This window comes from Hyla sarda, chromosome 1, assembly GCF_029499605.1.
Source record: "Hyla sarda isolate aHylSar1 chromosome 1, aHylSar1.hap1, whole genome shotgun sequence".
NCBI lineage: Eukaryota > Metazoa > Chordata > Amphibia > Anura > Hylidae > Hyla > Hyla sarda.
Genome location: NC_079189.1, coordinates 151,975,037 through 151,996,469, shown reverse-complemented (window position 1 = coordinate 151,996,469; position 21,433 = coordinate 151,975,037).

The window sequence follows — 21,433 nt, the reverse complement described above, 5'->3', positions numbered from 1 at the left end:
ACCCTGTTTGGGAATCACTGGCGTAGAATACCCCTATGTCCACCCCTATGCAAGTCCCTAATTTAGGCCTCAAATGCGCATGGCGCTCTCACTTTGGAGCCCTGTCGTATTTCAAGGCAACAGTTTAGGGTCACATATGGGGTATCGCCGTACTCGGGAGAAATTGCCTAACAAATTTTGGGGGGTATTTTCTGCTATTACCCTTTTTAAAAATGTAAAATTTTGGGGAAAACAAGCATTTTAGGTAAAAAAAATATATATTTTTTTACATATGCAAAAGTCGTGAAACACCTGTAGGGTATTAAGGTTCAAACTACCCCTTGTTACGTTCCCCGAGGGGTCTAGTTTCCAAAATGGTATGCCACGTGGTTTTTTTTTGCTGTCCTGGCACCATAGGGGCTTCCTAAATGCGGCATGCCCCCAGAGCAAAATTTGCTTTCAAAAAGCCAAATGTGACTCCTTCTCTTCTGAGACCTGTAGTGCGCCAGCAGAGCACTTTTCACCCCCATATGGGGTGTTTTCTGAATCGGGAGAAATTGGGCTTCAAATTTTGGGGGGTATTTTCTGCTATTACCCTTTTTAAAAATGTAAACATTTTGGGAAAACAAGCATTTTAGGTATAAATTTTTTATTTTTTTTTACATATGCAAAAGTCGTGAAACACCTGTAGGGCATTAAGGTTCACATTACCCCTTGTTACGTTTCCCGAGGGGTCTAGTTTCCAAAATGGTATGCCATGTGTTTTTTTTTTTGCTGTTCTGGCACCATACGGGCTTCCTAAATGCGGCATGCCCCCAGAGCAAAATTTCGTTCAAAAAAGCCAAATGTGACTCCTTCTCTTCTGAGACCTGTAGTGCGCCAGCAGAGCACTTTTCACCCCCATGCGAGGTGTTTTCTGTATCGGGAGAAATTGGGCTTCAAATTTTGGGGGGGTATTTTCTGCTATTACCCTTTTTAAAAATGTAAAATTTTTGGGAAACCAAGCATTTTAGGTAAAAAATATATATATTTTTTTTACATATGCAAAAGTCGTGAATCGCCTGTAGGGTATTAAGGTTCATTTTACCCCTTGTTACGTTCCCTGAGGGGTCTAGTTTCCAAAATGGTATGCCATGTGTTTTTTTTGCTGTCCTGGCACCATAGGGGCTTCCTAAATGCAGCATGCCTCCCAAAAACCATTTGTCGCTCCTTCCCTTCTGAGCCCTCTACTGCGCCCGCTGAACAATTAACATAGACATATGAGGTATGTGCTTACTCGAGAGAAATTGGGTTTCAAATACAAGTAAAAATTTTCTCCTTTTTACCCCTTGCGAAAATTCAAAAATTGGGTCTACAAGAACATGCGAGTGTAAAAATTGAAGATTTTGAATTTTCTCCTTCACTTTGCTGCTATTCCTGTGAAACACCTAAAGGGTTAATACACTTACTGAATGTCATTTTGAATACTTTGGGGGGTGTAGTTTTTATAATGGGGTCTTTTATGGGGTATTTCTAATATGAAGACCCTTCAAATCCACTTCAAACCTGAACTGGTCCCTGAAAAATAGTGAGTTTGAAAATTTTGTGAAAAATCGGAAAATTGCTGCTGAACTTTGAAGCCCTCTGGTGTCTTCCAAAAGTAAAAACTCATAAATTTTATGATGCAAACATAAAGTAGACATATTGTATATGTGAACCCAAAAAAAATATATTTTGAATATCCATTTTCCTTACAAGCAGAGAGCTTCAAAGTTAGAAAAATGCAAAATTTTCATTTTTTCATCAAATTTTGGGATTTTTCACCAAGAAAGGATGCAAGTTACCATAAAATTTTACCACTAAGTTAAAGTAGAATATGTCACGAAAAAACAATCTCAGAATTAGAATGATAACTAAAAGCATTCCAGAGTTATTAATGTTTAAAGTGACAGTGGTCAGAATTGCAAAAAACGCTCCGGTCCTTAAGGTGTAAAATGGCCTGGTCCTTAAGGGGTTAAGGTCTGTGCACAATTTATTAGGTCAAATTTAATATTAGACATGTAAAATTTTGTGGTAGTCTCCAGCATAGTCTATAACAATCTGGGCTTTTTCTTTTGTTGAGTTAAGTTTTTGTGATAAATTATATTTGGACTGAACATGTTCTTGTTATGGTTATTAATGTAATTTTGTTTTTGGGTAGAAAATTTGTTAGGTCTATATCGATAACATACCATTTAAGCAAGTTTACTGTATGAGGGGAAGGCATCTGGATAGTGAATGATTTAAGATTCTCTCACAGTTCTCGCTTTTGGGCTGCAACAGACGTGATGACATCACACGTTTGTGTTGCACGCAAGCATAATCGGGGATTAAGAAGAAACAAGTCAGCACAGTCCCAGACGGTGCTGGACCTACACGCGGAGCAGTATAGGGAAGTGAAATGATCCCTATTAAATATTTTAATCTATCATTAACTTTAATTTGAGCATGCAGAAAGGTATATAGAAAAGGAAAAGGGACCAGACATTACAGAGCAGCAGACAGACAGAGAAAAACAAAAGTGATTCCCCATAGTAAGCATGGGTTGGACTAATATTGAATGCCCAGACCATGTAAAGGGTATTATGTGTTGAGCCAATGTTATAAAAAGTTAATAATGTATGTATATGAGTGTTAATGAAACTAAAATGATTATGGGGAGCTCTTGGGTCACGTGACGGCATGACGTAACGCCGTCAGCTCCGGGCCTCCGGACCGGCCCCTCACCCGCCGAACGCTGCTAGGAAAAACTCCTGCTACCCTGCTCTGGCTTCCCCCCTCCTCTCAATGAAGATGTGCCGCTGATTGAGCTCCCTCATCGGAGGACAGGATCCGGACACGATCGGGCGATGTTACGCTCAGGCACAGCTGAGCCAGCTCAGGCTCCTGGAGAGGGGCCTGACAGTTTCATGGTTAGTGGCTGGATGGGGCCATGTGATCCAGCATACATGTGACTCAGTGTTCCAGGAAGACGCCGAGGCAGGACGAGAGGCACAGGAGCCTGCTCCAAGGGCTGGAGGAGTGTGTGGAGACAGATTGAGCCAGTGAAAGACTGTAAGTGGAGCTAAGTTACTCTATATGCTGCTGCACTGATGGTGGGGTTCCGCTGTGCTATGTGAATGCTAGCTCTCCTCGGGATAATCGAGCTCTCTAGGCTATATTATGATTAGTGGCTTAACCAGTACTATGGAAAATGCTATGGAAAATGTTTGCCAGGGGAATACCAGGGTATGTCCCTCTTACTACTATAAGGAGGTGTCATGGATGGATGCACGGAAAAATAGTGAGGCATCCCTGGTATCCTTTATGGGGACGCTGGACCTTGTTGTTCTGACAGCCTCTGCACGAACCAAGCTAGAGGGGGCTGGATGTGATGGCATACCTACCTCATTTGGAGCTCTGATGATCTCTACCAGTACATTTACTTATTCGCCTGTTTTTACTTCTTTTCCCCCAGCAAGTGAGAGGTGGTGGATTGTACGCATTTTTGGTCTGGGAACTGAATATACTGCAGAACTGTGAGTCTCGTTTGTTTTTTCCTCTTTTTTTTCTTTATTCTATCTGCTCCACCTCAGGCTATTAAAAGAGGAGCATGGTAAGAACTAAGAACTCTCTCCAAATACATCTTTATTAAAACACCTTCCCGTATTGTACTTAATTATAGACTTTCGGCTCCTGGTGTTGCCATGCCTCCCAAAGTCAATGCCAGAAAATCTATCGGGGGGGGGGGGGGGGGGGAGCGATGCCCCACATAATACAAGAATGGATAAATTCCTGAAGTCCCCACTCGATAATATCAAAACTAGGAACCAAAAACAAGTGGGACAAGAACAAGAACATCATAATACTATGAGTGGATCAAGATTTACTATATTACAGTCAGGAGATGACTTGCCAGAGGTGGATTGGGGGAAACTAGACTCACAAGTTCTGAAATCCATTATGAACGGGGTTGAAAAATGTAATAAGTCACTGGAGGACCTAACATCACAAATGGGCGCTTTAAGTGCGGAGGTCTCCTTTATAAGAGAAGACACCAACAAGATTAAAGATAGAGTTAAGCAGATAGAAAAAGCAGTTCCACGTATGGAAAAAGATCTGGGCGAGATGCGAAAGGAGCGGGAAGTTCTGAAAGAGGATAACAAATATTTTAGAGAAAAGCTGGCAGACTTAGAGGACAGATCAAGACGTAATAATGTACGAATTGTGGGGATCCCGGAGGGTGAAGAAGGAGAAAACCCAACATCCTACATTGAAAAATGGTTGAAGGAGGTTGCTGGGGAATCCCTACTCACAAATTTATTTCATGTCGAGAGGGCCCACAGGATCCCCATGAAAAAGCCTGCTCCGGGTCTCGCGCCAAGAACGCTCTTGGTCAAACTATTATGCTCTCAAGATAGAGACTGCCTTCTGAAATTGTCAAGAGAAAAGGGAGCAATCCCAGTCGGCAACTCTAGGGTGTTCATGTACCCGGACTTCTCAACAGATACCCAGCGTAGAAGAATGGCCTTTAACCCTGTTAAAAAGAGACTGCATGCGGCTGGCATTAAATTCTCTCTTTTGTTCCCCGCCAGACTGAGGATAACATTTGAGGAAAGGGTGTATTTCTTCACTAGTGACGATGAGACCAGTAAATGGCTGGAGGAGAGGGGATTGTAGGAGTGGTAGGGGAAGCAGAAATTATGTAGAAGGTGGTGGAGGGAGGGTCCGGAGGGATGGGGCATAATGCAGTTTAGAGATTCGTGGGTATCACGAGTCAACAGAGGGGGGGGGGGTTGGGGGGAGGATGGGAGGTTGGGGGGAGGGTTGGGGAGGGTTGAGGCACTACCAGCTGGGATGCACCCCATAGCGAGAAGTGGAGCCTGTCGGTTCCGGAAAAAAGAACAGAAAAATGTTTATGACTACGAATAACAGTAATAAAATATTAATATGGAACGTGAGAGGGTTAAAAAACAGGAGTAAATGGGTAGCAATATTCGATAGAATAAACAAGCATCTCCCAGCAATTGTATGTCTCCTAGAGACCCATCTGACTAAGGATTCGCTGAATATCTTAAGTAAGGGTTGGGTAAAGGAAGCTTTCCATTCTACCTTTTCAGAATATTCCTCAGGGGTCTCAGTCTTAATCCATAAGGCTGTAAACATGCAAGTGTTAAACTCTCTAATCGATCATAGAGGTAGATTTGTATTTCTCTATGTTAAATGGGAGGGTAGGTTATCTATCTTAGCGTTTACATATATCCCCCCTCCCTTTTCAACAGAAGTATTTCAAGTCTTAATGGATTTTCAAATGGATAAAGAGTTTACTGACCTTTGGGTAATTGGTGATATGAATGGCATCATGAATAAGGATCTTGACTGGCAGGGTAGAAATTTGGGAAATAATAATACTCTGCTGTATAGCTGGTGTCAGGAGGTGGGATGGGAGGATGCTTGGCGAAAGTTATACCCGTATAAGAAGAAATTCTCTTGTTATAATGCCACTCACAAAACAGCCTCCAGAATTGATCATGTCCTTGTTAATAATGCAGGTCTAATTTTTACTCATAAAATAGTGTATGAGCCTGGGTGTGTGTCAGATCACGCAATGTTAGTCTGTTATATTAAAAAGGAGAGGAAGACACAAGAAGCCTCTAGGAGTATGTATATAAATCCCCATTGGTTAAAAATTGAGGATGTAACAAAGGGGGTAAGCTCCGAAATTAGAGAATTTTGGGAAATAAACAAAAGCACAGCTGATACTTGTCACGATGCCGGCTGGCAGGTAGTGGATCCTCTGTGCCAGAGAGGGATTGGCGTGGACCGTGCTAGTGGATCGGTTCTAAGTCACTACTGGTTTTCACCAGAGCCCGCCGCAAAGCGGGATGGTCTTGCTGCGGCGGTAGTGACCAGGTCGTATCCACTAGCAACGGCTCAACCTCTCTGACTGCTGAAGATAGGCGCGGTACAAGGGAGTAGACAGAAGCAAGGTCGGACGTAGCAGAAGGTCGGGGCAGGCAGCAAGGATCGTAGTCAGGGGCAACGGCAGGAGGTCTGGAACACAGGCTAGGAACACACAAGGAAACGCTTTCACTGGCACAATGGCAACAAGATCCGGCGAGGGAGTGCAGGGGGAGTGAGGTATAAATAAGGAGTGCACAGGTGAACATACTAATTGGAACCACTGCGCCAATCAGCGGCGCAGTGGCCCTTTAAATCGCAAAGACCCGGCGCGCGCGCGCCCTAGGGAGCGGGGCCGCGCGCGCCGGGACAGGACCGACGGAGAGCGAGTCAGGTACGGGAGCCGGGGTGCGCATCGCGAGCGGGCGCCACCCGCATCGCGAATCGCATCCCGGCTGGAGGCGGTATCGCAGCGCCCCGGGTCAGTGGATCTGACCGGAGCGCTGCAGTGAGGAGAGTGTAGCGAGCGCTCCGGGGAGGAGCGGGGACCCGGAGCGCTCGGCGTAACAGTACCCCCCCCCTTGGGTCTCCCCCTCTTCTTAGAGCCTGAGAACCTGAGGACCAGACTTTTGTCTAGAATATTGTCCTCAGGTTCCCAGGATCTCTCTTCTGGACCACAACCCTCCCAATCAACTAAAAAAAAAGTTTTCCCTCTGACCTTCTTGGATGCCAGAATCTCTTTGACGGAGAAGATGTCCGAGGAGCCGGAAACAGGAGTGGGGGAAACGAGTTTGGGAGAGAAACGGTTGATGATAAGTGGTTTAAGAAGAGAAACGTGAAAGGCATTAGGAATACGAAGAGAAGGAGGAAGAAGAAGTTTGTAAGAGACAGGATTAATCTGGCACAAAATTTTGAAAGGACCAAGATAGCGTGGTCCCAACTTGTAGCTAGGGACACGGAAGCGGACATATTTAGCGGAGAGCCATACCTTGTCTCCAGGAGAAAAAATGGGAGGAGCTCTTCTTTTCTTATCCGCAAACTTCTTCATGCGTGATGAAGCCTGTAAGAGAGAATTTTGGGTCTCTCTCCATATGGTGGAAAGATCACGAGAAATTTCATCCACAGCGGGCAGACCAGAGGGCAAGGGGGTAGGGAGGGGGGGAAGAGGGTGACGGCCGTACACCACGAAAAATGGGGATTTGGAGGAAGATTCAGAGACTCTGAAGTTATACGAGAATTCGGCCCATGGTAGAAGATCTGCCCAATCATCCTGGCGGGAGGAAACAAAATGTCGTGAATAATCACCCAAGACCTGGTTAATTCTTTCTACTTGTCCATTGGATTGAGGATGATATGCAGAAGAAAAGTTTAATTTAATCTTGAGTTGTTTACAGAGAGCCCTCCAGAATTTTGACACGAATTGGACGCCTCTATCCGAGACGATCTGTGTGGGCAACCCGTGAAGACGAAAAATGTGTACAAAAAATTGTTTAGCCAACTGAGGCGCTGAAGGAAGACCAGGAAGAGGGATGAAATGTGCCATTTTGGAGAATCGATCAACGACCACCCAAATAACAGTGTTGCCACGGGATGGGGGTAAGTCAGTAATAAAATCCATACCAATCAGAGACCAAGGCTGTTCGGGGACAGGCAGAGGATGAAGAAAACCAGCGGGCTTCTGGCGAGGAGTCTTATCCCGGGCACAGACAGTGCAGGCTCGCACAAAGTCCACGACATCCGTCTCCAGAGTCGGCCACCAATAGAAGCGAGAGATGAGTTGCACAGATTTCTTGATGCCTGCATGACCTGCGAGATGGGAGGAGTGACCCCATTTGAGGATTCCGAGGCGTTGGCGTGGAGAGACGAAGGTCTTTCCTGGAGGAGTTTGCCTGATGGAGGCTGGAGAAGTGGAAATCAGGCAGTCAGGAGGAATGATGTGTTGCGGAGAGAGTTCAACTTCCGAAGCATCCGAGGAACGAGAGAGAGCATCGGCCCTAATGTTCTTATCGGCAGGCCGAAAGTGAATTTCAAAATTAAATCGGGCAAAGAACAGAGACCACCTGGCCTGGCGAGGATTCAGCCGTTGGGCAGACTGGAGGTAGGAGAGGTTCTTGTGATCGGTGTAAATAATAACTGGAAATCTTGATCCCTCCAGCAGATGCCTCCATTCCTCAAGTGCTAATTTAATGGCTAGAAGCTCTCGATCCCCGATGGAGTAGTTCCTCTCCGCCGGAGAGAAGGTCCTAGAAAAAAAACCACAAGTAACAGCATGCCCGGAAGAATTTTTTTGTAGAAGGACCGCTCCAGCTCCTACAGAGGAGGCATCAACCTCCAATAGGAAGGGTTTAGATGGGTCAGGTCTGGAGAGCACGGGAGCCGAAGAAAAGGCAGACTTGAGCCGTTTAAAGGCGTCTTCCGCTTGAGGAGGCCAAGACTTGGGATCGGCATTTTTTTTGGTTAAAGCCACGATAGGAGCCACAACGGTAGAAAAATGTGGAATAAATTGCCTGTAATAATTGGCGAACCCCAAAAAACGTTGGATAGCACGGAGTCCGGAGGGGCGTGACCAATCTAAGACGGCAGAGAGTTTGTCTGGATCCATTTGTAGTCCCTGGCCAGAGACCAAGTATCCTAGGAAAGGAAGAGATTGGCATTCAAACAGACATTTCTCTATCTTGGCATAAAGTTGATTGTCACGAAGTCTCTGAAGAACCATACGGACATGCTGGCGGTGTTCTTTTAGATTGGCAGAAAAAATCAGGATATCGTCCAGATATACAACAACACAGGAGTATAAGAGATCACGAAAAATTTCATTAACAAAGTCTTGGAAGACGGCAGGGGCGTTGCACAGGCCAAAGGGCATGACCAGATACTCAAAGTGTCCATCTCTAGTGTTAAATGCCGTTTTCCATTCATCCCCCTCTCTGATGCGGATGAGATTATAAGCACCTCTTAAGTCCAGTTTGGTAAAGATGTGGGCACCTTGGAGGCGATCAAAGAGTTCAGAGATGAGGGGTAGGGGGTAGCGGTTCTTTACCGTGATTTTATTAAGACCGCGGTAGTCAATGCAAGGACGTAGAGAGCCATCTTTTTTGGACACAAAGAAAAATCCGGCTCCGGCAGGAGAGGAGGATTTACGGATAAAGCCCTTTTTTAAATTTTCCTGGATGTATTCAGACATGGCAAGAGTCTCTGGGGCGGACAGAGGATAAATTCTGCCCCGGGGTGGAGTAGTGCCCGGGAGGAGGTCAATAGGACAATCATAAGGCCTGTGAGGAGGTAGAGTCTCAGCTTGTTTTTTGCAAAAAACATCCGCAAAGTCCATATAGGCCTTAGGGAGACCGGTTACAGGAGGAAACACAGAGTCACGGCAAGGGGTACTGGGAACCGGTTTTAGGCAGTCCTTGAAACAAGAGGGCCCCCAACTCTTGATCTCCCCAGTGGACCAATCCAGGGTTGGGGAATGAAGTTGAAGCCAGGGTAGTCCAAGGAGAATTTCGGAAGTGCAATTGGGGAGGACCAAAAATTCAATCTTCTCGTGATGAGGTCCGATGCACATTAGAAGGGGCTCCGTGCGGAAACGTATGGTACAGTCCAATCTTTCATTGTTTACACAATTGATGTAGAGGGGTCTGGCGAGACTGGTCACCGGGATGTTGAACCTGTTGACGAGAGAGGCCAAAATAAAATTTCCTGCAGATCCGGAATCCAAGAAGGCCATAGTAGAGAAGGAGAAGGCAGAGGCAGATATCCGCACAGGCACAGTAAGACGTGGAGAAGCAGAGTAGACATCAAGGACTGTCTCACCTTTGTGCGGAGTCAGCGTACGTCTTTCCAGGCGGGGAGGACGGATAGGACAATCCTTCAGGAAGTGTTCGGTACTGGCACAGTACAGGCAGAGATTCTCCATGCGGTGTCGTGTCCTCTCTTGAGGTGTCAGGCGAGACCGGTCGACCTGCATAGCCTCCACGGCGGGAGGCACAGGAACGGATTGCAGGGGACCAGAGGAGAGAGGAGCCGGGGAGAAAAAACGCCTCGTGCGAACAAAGTCCATATCCTGGCGGAGCTCCTGACGCCTTTCGGAAAAACGCATGTCAATGCGAGTGGCTAGATGAATGAGTTCATGTAGGTTAGCAGGAATTTCTCGTGCGGCCAGAACATCTTTAATGTTGCTGGATAGGCCTTTTTTAAAGGTCGCGCAGAGGGCCTCATTATTCCAGGATAATTCTGAAGCAAGAGTACGGAATTGTACGGCGTACTCGCCAACGGAAGAATTACCCTGGACCAGGTTCAACAGGGCAGTCTCAGCAGAAGAGGCTCGGGCAGGTTCCTCAAAGACACTTCGAATTTCCGAGAAGAAGGAGTGTATAGAGGCAGTGACGGGGTCATTGCGGTCCCAGAGCGGTGTGGCCCATGACAGAGCTTTTCCAGACAGAAGGCTGACTACGAAAGCCACCTTAGACCTTTCAGTAGGAAACTGGTCCGACATCATCTCCAAGTGCAGGGAACATTGGGAAAGAAAGCCACGGCAAAACTTAGAGTCCCCATCAAATTTATCCGGCAAGGATAGTCGTAGACCAGAAGCGGCCACTCGCTGCGGAGGAGGTGCAGGAGCTGGCGGAGGAGATGATTGCTGAAGCTGTGGTAGTAGCTGCTGTAGCATCACGGTCAGTTGAGACAGCTGTTGGCCTTGTTGCGCTATCTGTTGTGACTGCTGGGCGACCACCGTGGTGAGGTCAGCGACAACTGGCAGAGGAACTTCAGCGGGATCCATGGCCGGATCTACTGTCACGATGCCGGCTGGCAGGTAGTGGATCCTCTGTGCCAGAGAGGGATTGGCGTGGACCGTGCTAGTGGATCGGTTCTAAGTCACTACTGGTTTTCACCAGAGCCCGCCGCAAAGCGGGATGGTCTTGCTGCGGCGGTAGTGACCAGGTCGTATCCACTAGCAACGGCTCAACCTCTCTGACTGCTGAAGATAGGCGCGGTACAAGGGAGTAGACAGAAGCAAGGTCGGACGTAGCAGAAGGTCGGGGCAGGCAGCAAGGATCGTAGTCAGGGGCAACGGCAGGAGGTCTGGAACACAGGCTAGGAACACACAAGGAAACGCTTTCACTGGCACAATGGCAACAAGATCCGGCGAGGGAGTGCAGGGGGAGTGAGGTATAAATAAGGAGTGCACAGGTGAACATACTAATTGGAACCACTGCGCCAATCAGCGGCGCAGTGGCCCTTTAAATCGCAAAGACCTGGCGCGCGCGCGCCCTAGGGAGCGGGGCCGCGCGCGCCGGGACAGGACCGACGGAGAGCGAGTCAGGTACGGGAGCCGGGGTGCGCATCGCGAGCGGGCGCCACCCGCATCGCGAATCGCATCCCGGCTGGAGGCGGTATCGCAGCGCCCCGGGTCAGTGGATCTGACCGGAGCGCTGCAGTGAGGAGAGTGTAGCGAGCGCTCCGGGGAGGAGCGGGGACCCGGAGCGCTCGGCGTAACAATACTCTGATAGTATGGGATACATTAAAAGCTTTCTTGAGGGCGCTTCTCATTAGGAATATCGCCAGGTTTAAAAGGAAATGTAAGGAGAAGGAAAACGCGATAATTGGGAAAATAGTGGCAGCCAAAAATACATATGGTATTAATCCTAACTCGGAGAACTGGGACCATCTTAAAAAGCTGCAAGACCTGTACAGTAAAATTGCCCTAGAGAAGGCTCAACACGCTATTTTTTTCAGGAAACAGAGACAATATGTTGAAACAGGTAAACCAAACAAAACACTTATGGTAATTATTAATCAGAAAGGGAAAAAAACAATTATTGGGATAAAAAATAAAGAGGGTAGGGAATGTACTAAACAGGAGGAAATAACAAGTGTGGCAACCCAATTTTACCAGGATTTATACTCGAGGGAAAGCTCGGTGTCAGATGATGAAATTGATTTTTATTTTAAGAAAACAGGGCTCCCTAGTATCAGCGAGGGAGAAAAGGTGAAAATGGGGGAAGAGATTAGTATAGGAGAAATGGAAGCTGCCCTAAAGTCCTTTGTACATAACTCCGCCCCAGGTTCGGATGGTCTGGTCTTTGAAGTTTATAAATGTTTTGGGGGTGTGCTACTGCCATACCTTTTAGAGGTTTATAATGAATCCTTGAGTAGGGGGAAGTTATCCCCAACTATGGCTTAAGCCATCATTGTACTGATTCCTAAGAAAGGTAGGGAAACTGGCGTAATGGATGATTTTAGGCCAATTTCACTCCTAAACACAGACCAGAAAATACTAGCTAAAATTTGGGCCAGGCGCTTGCAACGAGTGATGGATAAGCTAATAGGGAAGGAACAGAAAGGATTTATGCAGGGAAGAAATATCTACAATAATATTAGAAGAGTTTTTCTTAATATGCAGGCAAGGGGTGAGGGGGGCTCCCACTCCATCCTGTCTCTTGACGATCAAAAAGCGTTTGACAGGGTGGAGTGGGGCTTCCTCTTTAAAATAATAGAACATATGAATCTTGGAGAAGGCTTCTTACAGGGGCTTAGGGCCCTATAAAGATCCCCCAAAGCCAAAGTTAATATTAATAATATTATTTCCCGGGAGGTAGTGACGCTGCAGAGAGGAACTAGGCAGGGATGTCCTCTATCACCGCTCCTCTTCTCCCTCTTCATTGAACCACACGCGCAGTTGATTAGATCTTCCAGCTTGTTTGATGGGTTTGGTGTCGAGGGAGAGGAGGAGAAAATACTGCTTTATGCAGACGACGTTGTATTGTTTGTCACAGATCCAGGAAGAAAGCTTGTTAGTATTATCGATTTGATAAAGGATTTTGGTAAATATTCTGGCTTTCAGATAAACTGGAATAAATCAGGATTATTAATGTTGTCAGGTGATAGCCAGGGCTGCCAGGGAGTGATACATGTTTTGCAGGAAAACGAGGCCCTGGAATACCTAGAAATTATGATTTCGAGAAATATAGAAGAGTTTGCCCAGTTGAATATTACTCCATTGAGACCGAAAGTAAGAAATAAAATTCAAATATGGAAAAAGTTGCGCATGAATATGGCTGAAAGAATTACTCTGATAAAAACAATTATTTTCCCTATGGTTTTGCATGTGATTAGAGCAGCACCAGTTTGGTTAGGGGAACATCATTTTAATAAAATTCAGAGTGAGATTAATGATTTTTTATGGGATGGGAAACAAACACGGATGAAACACACATTTTTGAGTCCTCCTTTGAGTAGTGGTGGTTTGGGTATACCAAATATGCAACTGTATTATATAGCGGCACAAATTGAATATATGATAAAGGAAGATGATGTTTTAAAAGTTTTTTTTTTTTCTAAATTAGGTATTAGGGGGGATAGCACTTTGGAGTTAATTGAAGGGGGAAGATGTATGCACAGGGGAAAAATCCCCACTTGTAATATGTTTAATAAAGTATGGAGATTCACGAGACGTTTATTAGGGATTAAGGGTAGTATGCACTACACACTAATGTGGGATAATGGAAATTTTCCAGAAATGTTGAAACTAAAGGAATATGTTAACTGGGAAAGAAATGTGGTTATTAGAGGTAAAGATTTTGTGATAGAAAGCACGTTAACAGAGTGGAAAACATTCAATAGGGAATTTAGTATTAGTCAGAGCGATTACTTTTCATACTTACAAATCAAAAGCGCTTTTGAGAAGGAGAAGAACAACCCTAGATGGGCAATAAATAGACATGAGTTAATTGACTATATGTTTGGGCTTCGGTCCGCCTCGACAAAGGTATTAGGTAACTTATATAAGGGCCTAGTTAGATTTTCCGTTGAAAAATTTCCTCCAAAGAGTAGGGATAAATGGAAGCAAGTAGTAGGTCAGATCGATGGGGAAGAATGGAGGGAAGTATTCATAAATATTTCCCAATCATCTCTCAATATGAACCATAAAACCTCTATGATAAAGCTGATACATAGGATCCCATATACGCCGTGGTTTTTGTATAAGATAGGAAAAAGACTTAACTCTAAATGTCCGAAATGTAATATGGAAGGTGCGGATTTGTCACACATGGTGTGGAGCTGCCCAAAACTGCTTTCTTTTTGGACAGGGGTATACAAGATGGTAGAAACGAAATTGGGTACTAAGATAAGCTTTGGTATTAAAACTGCCATTCTAGGGATAGGACTTAGGGTGCAGTGTAAGAACAGTGTTCTGATAAAGGCTTTCGGATTAGCTAGAATAATTATTCTTAGCAGATGGTTTGCTCCCCAGGGCCCATGTTGGGTTGAGTGGCAGAGGGAAGTTCAACAAATAAGAAGATTTGAAGCTATTTACTATCAGGGAAAAAAGATAGGCCAAAAAGTTGAAAACGAGTGGAAGAAATGGGATGAGGCATCCTAGCTGGTAGTGGGTGGGGGGATAGGGGTGTGGGTGAGATTATTTATATTGTGTAAAGTGAATTTTGAAATGCATTATTGTAATTTTGTAATTTGAAATAAAAAATTAATATATATAAAGAAAAAAAAAATTATTATGGGAAGCCTCTAAAATGATACGGAAAGTCCATGATCCTGTACTACAAACCTCACACTGTACAGCATGGGCGGCATCCATTTTTGGTGCGGTCAGACAAAATGGATGATTTGTAAACGTTTAAGAAATGGCAAATAGGTTTTGCTTCACTTGTGATAGCATGTAACCTACATTTGCCACCATTAAAAAGCCAAATTTTTGGGAAAATCAGCATCTTTAAAAAGGACATGCTGTTTTTTTTCCTTGGGGATATTTTAGTTGCAATATTATAAACATTTTTATTAATATATATATATATATATATATATATATATGTATATATATATATATATATATATATATATATATATATATATATATACTTACATATAGTCCCAAAATAAAGCAGCACTACTTATCCAGTCCACTAAGAGAGTTGGTGCCAGCATCCCAAAAGACTAGACCAAGGTCCATCCAAGGCAAAAACCAAATACAGGCGCAGCACTCCAACAAAAAGGTGATTTAATGTCTCATGTCAGCATTACAAGGTTTCAACTCCTCCTGGAGCCATTTTCAAGCATAGTGATACACAAGCATATGAGGGCTTTTATGCCCAAGCAATTCATTAAGTGCAAACAATTCTATAAAGTGACAATTAATACAAATCCAATAAAATCTAAATCTGTGTACAAACAAATTCATAGAAAATATAATACATATGTGGGAATAAAGTGCTACAGTGCATATAGTGCAAAATAATGATTAAAATGTTTAAACACTGATTGAAAAACACATTCATATTCAAATTGTATATCACAAGAAAATTTGAAACACATGTGTACATTAAAGCATTTCATAAGGTACATACATATTGAATAATCAAGAGGAGACATTCACCTGATCCATGTAATGGCGTTTACAAGCATGGGTTTTCTGTTACTACGCCTGCGTGAGCAAGCTAGGAACACTTCCGGGCATAGGAACGCGATCATGTGACTCGTCTGGTCACGTGACTCTTTGTCCCGGCAACTAACCACCCTGTAAGCGTAGCAGCATATCGGGACCGCAAGAACACAATCACAGACTGTCATACATGCATCGAGCAGATATTGACCCTATGTGAACCAAACCTGCTGTACAACATGCATAGTAGAGAGCAGTACATCAACACCGAAGATATAGGTGACCAAGGAGAGGGAAAAGGTTCATATAGTTGGCAAATAATAAAAAAAAAAAGTAGCAAAATCAAAATATAAATAATGAGGAAATGTAGAAAAATAAAAAAATGAATAAAAATATCAATACATAAATAAATGAAGGAAATAAAAAATTGAAAAAATATACTGTATATAAATAAAAAAAATAAAGATAAAAAATTAATATATTTTTTTATTAAGAATTTTTTTATTTATTAATTCTTTCTGTATATTATACAGTAAGCACTCATGGTGGTTTTGAAGGGGTTATACAACTTGAGTAGCTAGGGACAAATCCCAAACTTAACCCAATCAAGGGCCAAGATGTTATCTATCAAAGGGGGAACCCATGTGTTCGGGACCGTTAAGCCCCCACCCCACTAAGGTGACCCCACCTAACTACATGTCAAGTGTGCCCCCTTACTTAGCAGCGCTGACCCCGATATATCAATACACCATATCTTGAGAAAGGTATATAGCACAAAATAAAAAATAAAAATGAACAAAAAAAGAAAAAAAATGTTTTTAAAAAGCAAAAAAATACAAATATATATAAAAAAATAAAAATGGAAATTATAAATAGGGAAGAATAAAAACAAAAAGTAGCAAAAAAGATCATCAAAGAAGAACATTATAGAAATATCCTACAGAACCTAAAACCCTCAAACAAAGTCTCCCATTCTCAGTATGAATACTGCTCCACAATCAATGCATTTGCACAGCATTTATTTAGTTCATCATAACACAAGAAAAACTTCAAAACATATTGGTAACAATTTACAAAGCTTGAATGTTGGAACAGGTCTCCTCCTTCAGAAATCCAGTTCTAGAAGAAAAAGGAAAAAAATATATTTGTAATAGTTATGTAGTCATAATTGTGTATTACCTTACATATGTAGAAAGAGGGAATATAACAGTTAGAGGAGATCCTGGGATACCTATAGTACACCTATGTAGAGTTCCTATATCTAAATAGTGTTAAAATCATAATTAAGACCACCACAATTCACGTTTTTTCAAAAGAGCCAACCTATCACCCCCTCTTACAGGGTTTGGGATGTGGTCGATTGCCATAAAGCGTAGATCTTTTTCCAAGTGTCCAAACTCAGTGAAGACTCTGGAAGGTCCAACCGCTGTTTACGTATACTAAATCTGTGGTTATTAATTTGTGTCTTTAAGCTCCATGTGGTTTGTCCTACATAGACAAAACCACATGGGCAAGTTAGAACATAAATTACCCACGTCAAGTCACAAGTAAGATTTTTAAAGGATATTTAACTTTAGTCTCCGGATGTACAAAACAAGGTCCCTTAAGCATAAATTTACAGTCAACACAAGATAAACACGGAAAGGAACCAATACTACGTGTACTTAAAACTGTTTGTCTGATAGTCTGGGGAGAGTCAATTTATGTAAACTTGTAAAATCAACCTAATTTATTTAGGTTGATTTTACAAGTTTGTCCCTCAAGTTTCTGGATCGTTTGTATGACATTAAGGGAAATGTAGAGAACTCTTCAATCCCCTTGTAACTTTTCTGTAGAATAGGCCAATACTTATTAATAATGCCTGCAATTTTACCACTATGGATGTTATACACAGAGGTGAAGGGAATCCTTCCTGGTTCGGCAGTCTTGCTTGTTTTGGTAAGGGTGGATAATCTGTCAAGTGAGTGGAGTCTCTCTCTCTGTCTATCTACTATATTCTTTGGGTATTCCCTCTCCAAAAAAATTGTAGAGACGATATCCAAAGTAGTATCCAAAATTTGATTATCGCTGACTATACGTTAGAATCTCTTCCGTTTAGTCAGTTATTGAGAGTCAATCATCTAAACTTGTCCAAGGGACTAAAACGGAGCAGAATCTACTTGTCCCTCATGAAAATCCACTTGTCCTGGTACAAAATAATTTTAACCCAAATAGTATGTAAATAAGGTCTTTTATCAATAAAAACTTGATAGGCAGACCAGTATGTCATCCCATTAGGTGGATAGGGTCCCTGATAAGAAAGTCTGCCCCATTAATGGAATACTGCAGTGCAAAATAACATCCTGACCGCTGGGAAAGGCCTCCCCCTGATCTTTTGTGAGGGGCCCCAGCAGGAATGGGGGCTTGTCCGCATGACAGAGTGACCGACACGCCCCCCCCCATGTATCCCATAGATACATGGAGGGGGCATTTCACCAGCCATGTCATGCAGGGACGGAACATTCCCTTAATGCCATCTGCGTCCCTTTATCAGGTAGGGATCAAGTAGGGCCCCCTGCGCCATTGTTACCCCCCCTCCCTCTGATGCACCCTGTGTCATTATATCCCCTCCCCTCTGATGCACCCTGTGTCATTATATTCCCCCACCCCCCTCTGATGCACCCTGCACTATTATATCCCCCCCCCCTCTGAGGCCCTCTGCGCCATTATATTCAGGAGGGCCCTCTGATGCCCCCTGCATCATTATTTTCCCCCCTCTGATGCCCCCTGCGCCATTATATTCCCCCCTCTGATGCCCCCTGCGCCATTAAATTCCCCCCTCTGATGCCCCCTGCGCCATTATATTCCCCCCTCTGATGCCCCCTGCGCCTTTATAATCCCCTCTCCGATGCCCCTGTGCCATCATAACCCCCCCCATATGCACCCTGTGCCATTATATTCCCCCCTCTGATGCCCCCTGCATCATTATATTCCCAACCCTACCCTCTGATGCCCCTGTGTCATTATATTCCCCCTCCTCCCCTCTGATGCCCCCTGCGTCATTATATGCCCCCTCCCCTCTGATGCCCCCTGCGTCATTACATTCCCCCCCCCCTCTGGTGCCCCCTGCGCCATTATATTCCCCCCCCTCTGATGCCCCCTGCGTCATTATATTCCCCCTCCCCTCTGATGCCCCCTGCGCCATTATATTCCCCCCTGCATTATATTCCCCCCCTCTGATGCCCCCTGCACCATTATATTCCCCCCTCCCCTCTGATGCCCCCTGCGCCATTATATTCCCCCCTCTGATGTCCAATGCGCCATTATATTCCCCCCCTGATGCCCCCTGCGCCATTATATTTCCCCCTCTGATGCCCCCTGCGCCATTATAATCCCCCTCTCCGATGCCCCTGCGCCATTATATTCCCCACCTGTGCCATTATAACCCCCCCCCCCCCACCGGATGCCCCCTGTGGCATTATATCTCCCCCTCTCTGATACCGCCTGTGTCATTATATTCCCAACCCTCCCCATTGATGCCCCCTGCGTCATTATATTCCCCCTCCTCCCCTCTGGTGCAACCTGCGTCATTATATTACCCCCCTCCCCTCTGATGCCCCCTGCGTCATTATATTCCCCCCTCCCCTCTGATGCCCCCTGCGTCATTATATTCCCCCCCTCCCCTCTGATGCACCCTGCGTCGTTATACTACCCCTCCCCTCTGATGCCCCCGTGTCATTATATTCCCCCCTCCCCTCTGATGCCCCCTGCGTCATATTTCCCCCTCCCCTCTGATGCCCCCTCCTCATTATATTCCCCCCTCCTCTGATGCCCCCTGCGTCATTATATTCCCCCCTCTGATGCCCCCTGCGCCATTATATTCCCTACCTCCCCTCTGATGCCCCCTGTGTCATTATATTCCGCCCCCTCTGATGCCCCCTGCGTCATTATATTCCCCCTCCCCTTCGATGCCCCTGCGCCATTATATTCCCCCCTCTGCGCCATTATAATCCCCCTCTCCAATGCCCCCTGCGCCATTATATTCTCCCCCCTCTGATGTAGCCTGTGTCATTATATTCCCACTCCCTTCTGATGCCCCCCTGCACCATTATATTCCCCCTCCCTTCTGATGCCCCCTGCATCATTATATTCCCCCTCCCCTCTGATGCCCCCTGCGCCATTATATCCCCCCTCTGATGTCCCCTGCACCATTACATTCCCCCTCCCCTATGATGACCACTGCGTCATTATATTACCCCCTCCCCTCTGATGCCCCCTGCGCCATTATATTCCCCCCTCCCCTCTGATGCCCCCTGCGCCATTATATTCCCCCCTCCCCTCTGATGCCCCCTGCGCCATTATATTCCCCCTCCCCTCTGATGCCCCCTGCGCCATTATATTCCCCCTCCCCTCTGATGCCCCCTGCGCCATTATATTCCCCCCCCCTCTGATGCCCCCTGCGCCATTATATTCCCCCTTCCCTCTGATGCCCCTCATGTCATTATATTTCAGCCCAACCCCCTCCCCTCTCCTATACAACATTATTTACTAAACCTCCCCTCCTCTCTGATCCCCTGCTACCTGTCCGCCCCAATGTCTGCTTCGGCAGGCTCAGGGGCTCGGCGGTCACTGTTGTTACTGGACCGCATCCTCGGTCCGGACGGAGGGGCGCGTGACGAGTGATGTCATCGTAAGGGATTCACCTGAAGAATTCACCTGCCTGGCGCCCGGAACTGCATGTCACAATTTCCACATCCCTGTGTGGGCTCTTTTTTTTTTTTTGCGTCGTGATCTGTAGTTTTTACCTGAATGACTTTTGCATATATGTGACTAAATGATCACTTTCTTTTTTTCTGGGATGTGACCTCATTTATGCTGTGGGTGTCTGATGAGTCTCACAACGCCCCCCTAATACTTTAGACTCCGTGATCAGTATTGATTATGGCATCTTAGGGTTGATGGTGGGCATGAGCGTCATCACTGATGTCCTCCATTACTGGCGGGTCACCTGCTGCCTATGAAGCGAGCGCAGCTCTTTTGCTCACATCATAGTCTGGATGCCTCTCATCATGTACATTCTTTTGCACCAAGTACCAGGCAGACAGGGCATACAGGTATGTCCTGCATATTCTAGAGGGTAAGCGCCAACATACGACTTGATAATGCAGTTGTGTGATTGCTTTTATATTATGCCTCATTATGTGTCAGTTTAAAATTGACACACATTCTATAATAGCCATGCAAGATGGCAGACTTGGAATCCTTTTTTTTTGGCACCGGGCTGCCAAGGAAACCCAATAGAACACCATGACCACATAATTGGGGTGTGAATGGGGTAACAGATGGATCCCCCCTCTCTGTCTCTAACCACATAGATGTCATTGTCAGCCATGATTGCGGCATTTAAGTAAATAAACAGTTGGGGGTTAGAGTCCTCTCCAATTCTGGCCATTAGTGCAGAAAATTAAACCTGAATCTGCCACATATTTTTATCTCATGTCGGTTATTTGTGTATTTGCCACAAAGTTTGATAATCATCTGTAAGTTTGTTTATTCCATAATTTTTTGACAGGGGTTATATGTACCTTAATGATCATGTAATTTCAGCTTTAGAAGTGACCTATTAGAACTAATTTGGTAATTATTAGAATCTCTCCATCCACAATACACAAGTTAGTACTTGTCCACTAGCACTTACTACTAGTTTAAAGGGCAGTCATTATATGTGCAGTAGTCTCTGGAGAATATAGAATTATATTTATTCTTTCCATGTCAGTAGTATACACAAGGCATGATATTTTTCATACAGGAAGGTTAGAAGATTACACTCTGCTCATCATGTACATGCTAGCTTTGTGTATTTTCTTAGCTGCTGTAGGAGTGCCAGGGAATCTTCTACTGATTTATGTCATTGCCGTTGCCTCGGAAAAGGTTGCTGCTTTTGAGATTTTTTACATGCACATCTCTGTTGCAAATATGTTGCAGCTTATTACACGAATTCTAACCGTAACAATTGCAGACCAGAGTAACCCATGTTATCCAATGTCTGTTCAGTGCAAACTGCCCCTCTTTATTTTATTTTGTAGCAGGAAAGCAAGTATGTGGATAACCTTAATGCTTGACTTTTTCCATTTGGTAAAACTTACAAACAGGAATGGATTTTTGAGCTCTGTTTTTTTGAAA